The 12,863-nt window shown below is 36.0% G+C and overlaps 1 protein-coding gene across 1 annotated transcript in view; it reads right to left on the bottom strand.

Moving 5' to 3' along the window:
• Positions 1 to 12,863, bottom strand: part of ITGA1 (integrin subunit alpha 1) — a gene marked incomplete at its 3' end in the record, with an annotated part of 70,746 nt that overhangs the window by 44,288 nt on the left and 13,595 nt on the right. The gene's annotated exons all lie outside the window — the stretch shown is intronic.

Genomic DNA, 12,863 nt, shown 5'->3' with positions numbered 1-12,863 from the left:
CTAATTTTCAACTGTTTACAGAAGACAAACATAGGAAAAGAATGAGGAAAAGCTTTCAGATGTATTTAATTTCAACATATATTAGGGAAAAAAAGGATATAGTTTTCTCTTAATTCTGTTCTAGGGTACCTGTAAACCTTTTATCTTTGGAAAAGAACAGAATAAATTTTTAATGCAACCAGATGCAGTTATCTTGAAAGTACCTTTATGTGCCTATTTGCAGAAATCCAACATTTACCCGCTTAGGAAAAAGTTGCTCTATAACTGTGGTATTGGACTATGATGAGAACAGTCATGACAGCATATGCTTCTTCAGACTGATTTCCCACACCCTAAAGCTCAGCGATCATCATCAGGGAAAATACTGTAAACATATGACTGTATAGCAAGCTTCAGAAAAATGAGGTATATAGGGTGAAAACTTCAGCTTGAAGTGACATCCGTAACCCACCTTGAGGCTCATTAAGAAGCAAAATTTACTATTTATATATAAAAATAAGGCTATTTATCTTTTCTTTATTTTTTTATTTCTTAGAGTGATCTCTTCCATCTTTGTCCTGTTGAAGTCAGTTTCAAAAGCAACCACTGGCTCTGCTGCTGCAGAGCACCAAAATCAGTTGAATTTGTAGAACATCAAAACTACTTAAAAACACAATTATACACCACTTTCATTTCATTTCAAAGAAGCATTTAATGATCATTTGCTGACATTTAAGTTACATAAAAATATCCATATCCATAATACTTGCTGCATGTCAAAGCATATAATAAAATCCAGTTAACTAAAATACATCTGTGTTATCACCACTGAGACGATGATATTCTCACAGCTTGTTACTATAATTAAGCTCCCAAGTGGTCAATGCTAATCTGTCTTTCTCAGCATCTTATTTCCTGCTTAATGCAGTAAAATTATCACAAAGGACTATTTATTACTTAGTAGGTATTTTCAGTTTCACTGGACAGCAAAAAAGGAACAGTTTCATTAGTGTTATTTTAGCTTTTCTTCCTCCAGTCACAGTCAGGAAATATAAAGTAGTGAACAAATTAACACAGCATTTACTTTTGTTCTTCAGAAAAGATTCATTGCAAACAATAAAAAAATCATGGCTGACAGCCTGACAGGAAATAATTTGCCAGAAAAGTAATCCATGCATCTTTTGTCTTCCTTAAACATTTATATTTAAAGAAATTCTGCTATGCCTGTTCACATGCAATAGGTGTTTTTCTCCCCTATTCTCGATCATCAAAGCATAATTAGAATCAACATAATTGATTTTTTTAAAATACAGTCAAGTTATCACTGGTTCAAATCCTCTTTTGTTAAATTTCAGAGTAAAAATAATTGCTATTATTATTTTTGACACAATGTGTGGGATTCAGACCATGTCATTTAGACTCCCAACCTACCTCCTAGACAATGAAAAGGTTCTAAAGAGATCACCTGCTAAAGTAAGTGTCTAAATTTATTATTTAGTTGTAAAAGAAAGGGAGATGCAAAAATCTGTGTCTATGCAGGTGAATTTTCCTCTTAAAGATCTCTGGAAGCCTATTTATTTTAGCCCTTGAATAAGATGGACAGAATACTCTTCCAGAGGTCTTCAGAGGCATGTTTTTTCACCTTATATTGATATTTAAAACATATTATGATATGAAATATTAAAAGTCATGGATTCCAGCTCATGTCTTCCAATTTACTTTCTCCTAAAGCTACCAAAGTGCACTTGGTGCTCTGCACACTCCATCATGTTACCCTCTATCATCATTCCTTCATTTGCTGACAGACAACAAATTTTTTCACAACAATGCAGTATTGACAACTACAGTGATTTTTACTGTGCAGTCACTATACTAAATGGTCTTGAAGTTTCCTGAATCTGTTATGTGGTATACTCAAATCTCCTAATTTTAAAGAGCAGACTTAATCTTCATAGTTGTAACAGAAAGTTTGCAAATGTGAAATACTAAAACAAGCAAACTAGAAGGCAAAAAAAGCCAGCTCTTTGCTACTAACCCCCTAAATCCTTGTGCTTCTGAGTATTAGAAGCAGCAAAAATAGTAAGTGTTCTTCTAAAAAATAAAGCTAGAGGAATCAAAAAAAGCTAGATAGGCCAGACTGAACAGAAAAAAAAAGGAAGTACTCCACACAGCAGGAAACAGACCTGCAGACCTTGTGGACAAAGAATGTTTTGGATGCTAAATGTTATATATTCAATGGGTAACTGAATAAGTTAAGGGAAGACAAAATCACTGCAGGTTACAAACCATAGGGAACGTACATCTGGTTCAGGAAATCGCCTCAGCTGGAAATATTTGGCAATTGGAAGAGTAATATTTTATATGCTTGCTCAGTTATTTGTCTCTAGCTAGCGGCTTACATGTACTCCTGCAGACATGATACTGGATAAAACATGGTCTTGATTTGATCCAGTATGGCTATCCTTTTGCTCTTTCATCTTCCCATTCTATCTTAGCCAGAAATCAGATGCTTTGAAGTTTGACTTCATACACAAATTCTGTGGCATATTTTAATATGCAAATGTATTACATGACCTTCTGTGGCTTCCGTGTGCTATGAAACATCGTAAGTATAATGTTTTTGAACAACAGTAAGGGTCATGATAAGCAGTGTAAGATTAACTTATAAATAATTAAGAAATTTAAAGGTATCTTATTGTATTTTACACAAAGTCTGTAAAAGGAAATCTTACTAGATCAAATCTGCAGATGGTAAATGAACAAGTGGAGTTGACAGTGATCCATATTACACTGTTAACTAACAATAATCTACTGACTTATGGAAACTGGTTTTCACATTTTATTTAATTTTTCAGTAGAAAGAACGTTGTACATGTGAGCTGACAATCCAGAACATTTAAAAAAAAAAAATGATTGTACTGTGAAAATGGTAACTTTATTTTAATAACAATATCTATCCTGCACTCTTCCAAACTTCCAGTTTCTAAGACATGCACATTCTCATCTGTTTCTAGAAAAATTCTGTATATGAATTAAAAAGACTATTGGCAGAAGCAGTGGAAAAAGAAGAGCTACATGGAAGTTGGAGAGGATTCTTTTGAGAGTTTGTGGGGATTAAGGAGAAAAAACCTTTTTTTTTTTTGTAAGGTACATAGTATTTGACTACATACTTAATCACAATTAGTGTAGGTAAATTAAATTAAGATTTTTAATTCTTTCAGGTTGTGTTAACAGAATGACTAAAAATGCAGATCAGAAATGCAGAATATGAATATTTATCAAAGGATAAAACTGAAGTTACACCTTCTAACTTCATGTTTCTACATGAAACGAGGCGCTATAGAAAACCCGGGACAACATCCCTCTCACTACTGATTTGAGCTGAGGAGAACACTCATTGATGCATACCACATTCTTTGCTGAGCACAGTTTGTACCTATATGTGAAAGGTTAGCATTCAGTCACCAAGACAACCACCCAAATATTATTTCTACTGCAAAGGTAGAGTAGTAGCTCATACTTGTCAGGTAGCCACTAATAATTTTTTTTTTTTTTTTTTATTTAATGAGATCTTTTAACCAAATGTTCATGCTGTCTGCCTCTAAACCATGCAAAACTAGATTTCCCTGGCGCTTGTCCACGTGCATATCGCCTGGCCACTCTAACATGTGCAAGCAGAGAACTGCAGGATAAGCACCCTTATCTTCCTAGAACAGATGGATATAAACATAACCCGAACTGTAGAACAAAGCCTAACACCTGGCTCTTTACTGATGAAAAAAATATCACCACAAATCACCCACAATAAATGACATCATGAAGACTGATTTACATAGGAGAAGAGAGCAAACTCAGTTATTTACACTGTTAAAATTCACATTTTATCTGCAGCAAATAACAATTGTATCCTCTATAAACAGCGGTTATTCTGAGAAATGCAAATCTTCCTGCAAAAATGGAAAAGGACAAATTTGCACTTTGCATCGAACAGGGCTTTCACGTTGGCTGCACACTACTTCTTGCCACCAACATGTGGTCAAAGTGTTATTTTTGTTCCATTTCACACTTACTGCTATAGCATGTCAGGTGTTCTTATCAATTCCTCTGCATCTTGCAAGAAGGCATTGAAACAAAGCAGGTCTAAGTGTTATCCAGGAGGACAACAAACCAAGTAGAAATGTCTTGCAAAAGTATGCACAACTAGAAATTACTGGGAAGCTCAAAAAAAGTTATTAGCAGAAAAAAAACAACCAAACAAACCAGACTGCTTACATCCTGGAAAATAAAAAAGGATAGAGAAATTTAAGCTGAAGATTAAAATGAGATTAAAATGTTTTATGGAGTTCTCATATACCTGGACCTCCTGCAAAAATAAAAAATATGCTTCAGTGTCTTGTACAGCACATATTATGACCAATTATCTTGTAAGGATATTTTAAAGACCTGCAAACAACACAGGAGTGCAATACAGCAACACAAAGCAGTGCAGCTGATCAAAATGTACTGAAAGCTAAGTGATATGTCCTAGTTTATAAGGCTGCCCTAGTTTATAAGGCAATAACCGATTGCCTTTAAAAGTATTTTATGCTGATTTTGCAAAAGACTGCCTGTGTCTGTTATGATCTTAGAAAACGTACGCAGCAAATAGCATAAAAGGAAACAATTGGGATGCTGGTGACAGTTACTGAGTGAGGGGAGCAGGACTGGGAGCATTGGCTTGGCCTCCCTCAAACACTTGTTTCCAAAACGATGGCAAATAGTATCATCCTCTGCAATTAGAAAACTCTTTCACTTGAGGAAATTGATACCACTGCGTGTTGCCATGTGCAAGCCTGTGCTGCTGCTCTCAGCTAGCTGGAATCAAGCCTGTAGCAGAGAACAAACTTGTGTCCTTCAGTAAGTGCAGCACTGAGCCTCAGCAAATAAAACCTCCTGAAAGCTCGATCTTTTAGCTGCATTAACACAACACTCTGGATTTGGGTTCAGAGCTGGACTGCATCTAGCTGGTAGCAATGGAAGATTAAACACATATCTCCTTGCAAAGACATACCTATAAAAATGCTATTTATGAAATCATGGCTCAAACACATGAAAGTGGATTCTTTGCTGGACCAGCAAATGAGAGAATCTTCACATTTATTTTTTGCTTCATTTGTGATAATGCCACTGCAGGATTATACAGTCTTGTCTTATGAAAAAGAGAGTTAGTCACAGACATCCCAAGTGGAAGAAAATATGACGGCATGGTACAATTGCTGCCTGTGCGCTCGGGGGCCACAGTGCTCTGGCCTTACTGTGGAAGGCCAAGAAGGCTGTTGTGGGAGTTCCTGCTGCACTCAGTTCTGGCTGTCGAAGTATCAGCCTATTTCAAAAACAGCTGTATATTAAAAAAAAGTTTCAACTTCTGAAATTTTTTCAAGACTGCTTAAATCAAGACTTTTATTTTTCGGGGCTACAAAAGAACCTTTGTATAATTTTGCCTCTAGCATTTTTTCTCTAATCTTTAACCTTTGAAGAACAAAAGACTGACTTTCTGGAATGAGACCAAACCATTAAAAAAAAGAGACTTCTTATTAAAAAGGAGATAAATATCCCCAAAAGACAATGAAATATATATTTGAAAGTGGTTTTCAAAACCAATTAAATGCTTTGTACAACCCGTTAAATAAAGCTTTCTTTGCTGGTTTTATATCGAGAAATTTGTACTGGAAAATAGCTTTCTAATGCGGTGTCAAGCCTGAAAATATACTGAATCAATGCTTTGTATTGTAGTCCCAAATGAGTAACACAATGCAACACGCAAAAACTTGGAAATACAGTAAGAGAGACCAAGAATATGTACCCCACTCGGCTGACAGCCATCACAATAAAACTATTTTGTTCAAAGTTTGGAAAGTAGTCCTCTCATCAGCACAATTCTTAGCACTTTGCAGTTTCTCACAGAAGTGAGAAAAAGCCTTAGAAATATGCAGTCACACACACAGAAAACTTTGTGAGGTCAGCTACTAGACTTATACAGATACACAGAGTCTTAGCAAATCTAGCAGCTCGATGGAAGTGAAACAACTAGAAAATGTTTCAGCTTGTTTCCAGTGATGTCCAGACCATCCTTCAAACGTAGTTCTTCCATCAACACTGAACTCCATTCAAGTGCCTACAATCTTGGTGTTCCCTCTAGGCCCACCTTCCTTTGCTATCAAAGACCATTTCCTCCTGAACGGCGCACTATAACTTTTTGCTTCTTAACGTCTAGCTTTATCTATAAGCCTCCAGGACACATTACCTCTTGACCTTGTTTTTTGAGATAGAAGATATAGTCATCTACAATTAACTCGTATTTCACACAAAAAGCATAATTAAAATTAACGTGTATGTTATTTTCTGAAATAAACCCCAGAAGCTTAGAAAGGAGCAAGAGAATAATTTCATGCAAAAAGTGAACAAACAGGGACTCTTTAACCTAAACAAAAATGTGTTCTTTACAATACTTTCCAAAACTGCTCATGGGCCTGTAGGTTTTCCTCTGCACAAAATTCCTCTAGGTTGATAGGAAGAGTCAAGTATGATGTTTCAGATGGATTTCTACAAGCTTTCTACTTGCTTAATTATGCTGAATCCCAGTGTTGCACGCTGATGTCCTGTTGCTGTAAGCTTTCTACTGTGTAGCCTTGTCAAGGCCAGCACAGTAAGTCAAGCACAGCTATTGCTGTGGGAAACACACATTAAAATACTCAACAAGCCCCAAAGTCACTTCTTCCATCGTGATTTTTCATTTGACTTCACATTGTTAACTGGACTGCTTTTCCCACACTAACAGGCACGCTTCTTTACATATTACCCATTAATTTTATTGCTCTTAAGCTAAATCAAAGGCCAAGCACATGCAGCAAGAATCTTGCAGTTTCTTTTAAACAAGTATGATGCCAATTGAGTATCCAAAGCTTTATTATTCTTATCAAGTGAAATAATTCCTAAATATTTCTAAGCATTCTTTTTCAGATTTCATAAGAAATTAAATTCTATAACACTTGCTTAATGTGGAAGGACGAAGCAAACCCAAGGGTTTTTTTCATTCTTTAGCAAGCAGCTTCCATACCTCTTCTAGCTAATGTAATCACATAAATCACTTCACTTCAAGTAATAGTTCCTTCAACATTATGCCTATGATTCGATGCAAAGATGTAGTTGGATTGTGCACCAGGTAGCACAACTGGTTAAGGAGGTAAACCCATCACTACTTTAACCATTTGGTTAAAGAAATGGTATGACTATCCTCACATAGCACCACTCCATTACAGTTAATAATCGGTTAACTTCAAAGATAACACATCTTTGAATCGGAGATGTATTTTACAATATCAGAGTTGAAGCTCATGATAAAAACATGTGAAATCTTGTAGAAATACATCAGAAATTTTGAGGCAGAGATGTTAGTGTGATATGTATTCAACGGTAAGTGTCATGCCTACTCTTCATACAAAGGAGGTTTATTTTGAGACAATGTAGACTGGTGACTTTTGTCATTATGCAACATGGCCTATACCTTTCATGATCTCGGTATACTAATATAGGATTAAGGAAAAAGAAAGAAGTGAATACTCATCACACTGGCCAATCCTGCGAGTTAGAGTAAGTTACTACTGTCAGTGTTCAAACATGTATTGCAAATGCCATTGTCTACATATTTTTAATTTTCTTTTGAATCCATGCTAGCAAGCTATCCTTGAGAAATAAAATAAAAATGCTCTGTCAAAAAAAAGAGAAAACTGCCAAACACTGCAGACAAGTTAATGTACTTCTGAGGGTGGATATATTGCCACTATGCTGTTACTAACACATAAAAAAGTCTATTTTAAGAAAACATGAACCATAGCACCAAAAAAACCAAAACAAAAAAATCAGTGTATCTGATCAGTCTAGACTTTATCAGTGTGCCCTATCAAACTGCAAATCACTCATCTGTAAAATGCTCCACGAGGACAGAAATTCCTTATGAACATTCTGGGAAATGTGATAATCTGAGAACTGATGCAAAAAATTATGCCTAGCTGAAAACTCATGTTACTATCTCCCTACCACAATGAAGGACAATTTTTTCTTTTTTTTTTTTTTTTTTTTTTGCCTTCCTGACCTGGTATCATTATTTGTTAATTTTTCCCCCAATTGTTTTCAGGGATTGTCGGCTAATTTTTCTCAAAGGTCAGCAGTCTTAAGGCTAATATCAGAGTGGAATTGCTTTGGTGGCAATAAAGGCTTTCTGAGAAGCAGCAGCTTTTTCCATTTCTTTACTTCACAATGGCTACAAATGCGTCTTTCATCACCATATGCTGAGCATAATCATTGGCTCACTCTCAACAGAATCACTCAAGGCTTCAGGAAGAGAAGAAATCCTCCAAAAGGAAGTGTAAATATCCTGATGTGACCCTCTCACACTCAGATAGCCAGAGCACCACAGAACTTAAATCCAAGCCAGTTTGTATATAGTAGAGCAAAAACATACGCAATTAACATGCATGCTAAAAGCCTATACCTCATATTTCATGTCTATAAAACCCATCAATTCAACTGTGATCCAATAAACTGTAGTAAGTGCACTGAAAGGGAAAAGATGGAAGCTTACAAATATCTGTATTTTCCTTTGGTCCCATACAACTCTGCTATGCAGTGATTTGGGGGAAAAAAAAACCCAAAAGCAAGCAGAGAGCTTGACCAAGCAAAAATGCCACAGCCAAGCAGGGATGGACACCTCAGAATTAAATCTCAGATATGATATTAAAAGGGAAAAAAAAAAAAAATCAACTTGCAAACTATAGTCAAGTTGTATAGCGAACACCTTTCTTATTATTTTTGATAATACAACATCTATGATAATTTCCATTGGAACACAACAGAACATTAATATTCTTTATCTGAGCCACCTTCTAGTAGAGTAAGAGGGAATCACTATTTTGCTCCAGCTTCTTATGTCATGGATATATAAAAAAGCATTTAATGTTTCCCTGTTCATCATATGTACTCCCATACTTCAATAGGGACTTGAAAAATCTTAAAACTGCTCCTTAGCACAAAGACTTACATTATTTTTCAGACAAACCTGTTACATAAAAGCTAACAGGTTCCAGCAAAATGTAAATTAAAAGGATTTTTACAAAACTGAAATCCACCTAAACAACACAGGGAGATGCTACAATAGTCTAAGATAGAAAACACTTTTACAAACATAAGTATCCTAGTAAAATTTAAACCATTTTTTTTTGTATTTAAATAATCATACTTGCAGTTTTCTGAGACCAGAACTGAAGAGTAAGGGATGAAACCTACTGTTAGTAGAGGGGAATTTTGAAAGGTTTAAAAATGCTTGACGTTGAGCTTAGACTGAAAAAAAAAGAACCATAATCCAAAACACTTCCTCTTTACTATTACATATGTTAATTCTTTGCAGTGAATCAACTTCATTATCAATAATATTGCTCAAGATGTTTTTTAAACTTTTTCTCTTAACAGTAACCAGAAAAATGACTGCAGCGAGAATACAGTTGATAAGAGATTGCTACAGGCAGTAATGGAAAATAAGTCACATATTTGTTGAAATGCTGGAATTCCACCATGAATGGTCCCCAGATGCTAGTGCTCTCACACCACGAGGTCAAATGGAATTGCTTCTTCATCATGAACCGCACAGCAGCAAAATGCCCATGAGGAACTCCAGGTCTGTCCTGCAGGACCATGGGGTAGCATGTACTGCCTACTTGCACAGATCAGCCCTGACCTACTACTCCCTAGCAAAACCTTGAGCCTGCTCAAGCATGCACCCGCATCAGTAATCATGGTATCGGCTCTCTACGAAGATACACAGAGCTTTTCTGGTTTGAAACTTGTGACTGCTCACTGCTAAAAGAGAAGATAATCCTCAGGCAGTCTGTTTCCTTACTCTACCTATGAATTGTCAATTGTCATAAGAAGTATTTTCTTGCACTGGACAGATTAAAGAATATGGCTCTGTGATAACATACATTTTAAATTTTTAACTGAGAAATCCAAGCCAACAAGACTGTGGGATGCAAATGACCACAGTGGTCATTAAATCCAATCTTCCATGAACATAAACAACCATAAAATAGCTGCCTAGTCTAGAAAAGGCTACAAAAAACACCACCAAATAGACATCACACAAGACAGTGCACCCTAAGAAAAACTGAAGATCAGCAATCTTCATTTGTGAAAAAAAACAAACCACAACAACAACTGGTATTGCACTAGGCAATTCATAGGCTGCTGCTATGCTTATTTGTTTACTTTAGTTAAACAGCTTTACTCATCTTACGGTCTAAGACAATTGCAAGGACTTTCACACACTCACCATTTTATACCTTAGTACCTGATCTCCAATCTACCTGTCAGGTGAACATAATTTACAGCCAACAGAGAAAACCAAACTTTCTGTAAATGGATTCATGTACTAGAAAGTCAAGAAATGGCACACAGAGTTCACCTCGGATCATCAGAAAAAACAACAAAGCCAAAATGTTAAATTCACACTGGTATCGCTCAGCTGAAATGAGAATGAAAGATACCACTCTGGTGTATGTTAGTGTATGTTGAACCCTGAAATAATCATGTGTGACATATTTCAAGTGGAATATGATCAAGATCAGTACCTCTACCATTGTTGTTTCACAGTGCAGTTTGGGAAATAAAGAAATTTTTAAAATTGCAGAAACAGTTTATAGGGATTTAATAATCTTCTTTTATGTAGTATATTTTTATATTCAAGATACTCCTTTTTTCAATTAAAAAGTTAATAAATTCTCCAAAAGCCTGTATATCACCATGAATTATCAATATTGAACAGCAATGTGCTGAAAAATTTAGCATAATAATATGAATCATCAACCATATCTACTAATTTTTAAAGACTAAGACACTCAAGTACCAGTAAGAACATAAGCACCTCTTCTGCTGTACTGTTGATGCAGGGACTTTACTGGTAATCCAGTTAAAAGCACTACAGAATCAATCCCAAGTCTTTTTACTGCAAATGTTCTTTTTTACTGGTCAATAAACAATTCAGGGAAATTTGGAACTAGCCGCAAAGAGATTTTAAGGAAGGTTTGTTTCCCCCCCAAAAATTAAAGCTGGACTCAAGAGGTAGAAAAACATCCTGTTTTTTAGATGCAGCTGAAGATAGAGCTTTCTACATGAATTACTGGCACTAATAACTTACGTTTCCCACCCACAGCACATGAAGTACACCCGTGATTTTAAGATATCTCACCACCCCAGTCCTGTTCAGAAAGTATTCCGGTGTTACCAGGAGTTCCATAAAGAACCTGTTACTTTTTCTTTCAAATAGCTGCATCAACTTCACAAAAGTACCATGGAGGAAATTTTATTTTCTTGTGCAGGTACCACTTGTCCAGGCTAAACTGAAGTTTGCAAAGCTAAGGTCAGTTTTGGTGTTACTCAAGAGTGATTCAGTCTTCTAAAGTCAACGGGAGCAGCAAATGTTAAAAAAAGACCTCATAAAAAAAGCACGAAAGAACCTCATGCCACCACCTTTATGTTCCCAATACTCGTTGTGCTAATATGTGCTACCTTATCATAGATTTAACATCAGCCCTATGCGAGCAACACCTCAGCTATAGTTTCAGCAGCAGAGAGTGGCAACGGGTCACTTCAGCTTTTCCTTCCAGCCCAGCAATGAGGCAGCACAAAAGTGCTGATGCTGCTCTGTTTTTATTCTCCTTTGGTCCACAGGTCTTTGGATACCGCAACTTTGGATACTGCGGTTGCCTTTGTCTGAAACAGACTTTCCTAAACTGTGTTGATATATACAGAGGACCAACTCACAGCAGGTCGCTTCAGAATCATTAGAGGAAACATGCTTTCTAAAGGAAACACATTTAATGATCAATGACTTGAGTCTGATGCCTGTTTACAAATAAAATGCTCAAAAAAATACTTTTTAATAGATACTTAAAGCTCCTGGAGGACACCAAATTGGCAGAGATCGAAAGGAAAATACTCATAAAACCCATATCAGGTACCTAGTCTAAGCATTTTTGCATCATCAGCTCAGACAGCTAATCCCTGTCTGACGTGAGGCCAGTACTGTGGTGCAATCTGGTGCATCTGTTGAGATGCGGTGCGAACATATGTGCTAAGGATTGGATTGATATAAATGGAGCAACACAATGCTCTGCTAAAACACCACAGCATAAAATAACAGCAAGCACTCTGCTTCTGTTCAGAGCATAGGGTACAGGACTGCTGAACTGATTCCTATCTAATGCTGGCAACTACATCATAGTTTTCAGGGTAAGCAAATCCATATAAAAGCGACCTTTTGCTCTGATTTTTCTGACTGGAAGGCTGTTCCAACTTCTCATTTTTCCAGTAGTAGGAACTTTCTGCTCTCCAACACACATTTATTTCTTGCCAATTCTTATGTCAAAATAAAAGTGCTTAAGCTAGGGAACAAAGTAGTTTTAAAAGTGTTCTAGAAGTAAAAGTGAAAACTTCAATTTCAAAATACTGCTTAAAGCCCTAAACATTTTTCAGTGACAATTTCAATACTCTCCCCTAAAAAAAAAAAAAAAAGACTAATATAAATTTATATAACCTATTTAGGCTAGAAAGGCAGTCTTAAAAATTAGGAAAAGTTAGACTCACAGTTGTCAGCATTAATTGTCAATATTAATTTTGTTCTTTCTGAAGATAATAGGACTTCTGTCTCATAACAAAAATACACAGGACCATGCAAGTAGACTTGGAGAAAACATATGCAGACAGCTTACCATTGCTTAAGCAATCATAAATAAATATTTGCCAAGATCACAGCGCTTGACTATGTATTGATAAGAGTTTTAATAACTAATTTCTGA

This window comes from Phaethon aethereus (genome assembly GCF_964289735.1).
Source record: "Phaethon aethereus genome assembly, chromosome: Z".
NCBI lineage: Eukaryota > Metazoa > Chordata > Aves > Phaethontiformes > Phaethontidae > Phaethon > Phaethon aethereus.
This window is presented reverse-complemented; position numbering and strand designations above follow the sequence as displayed.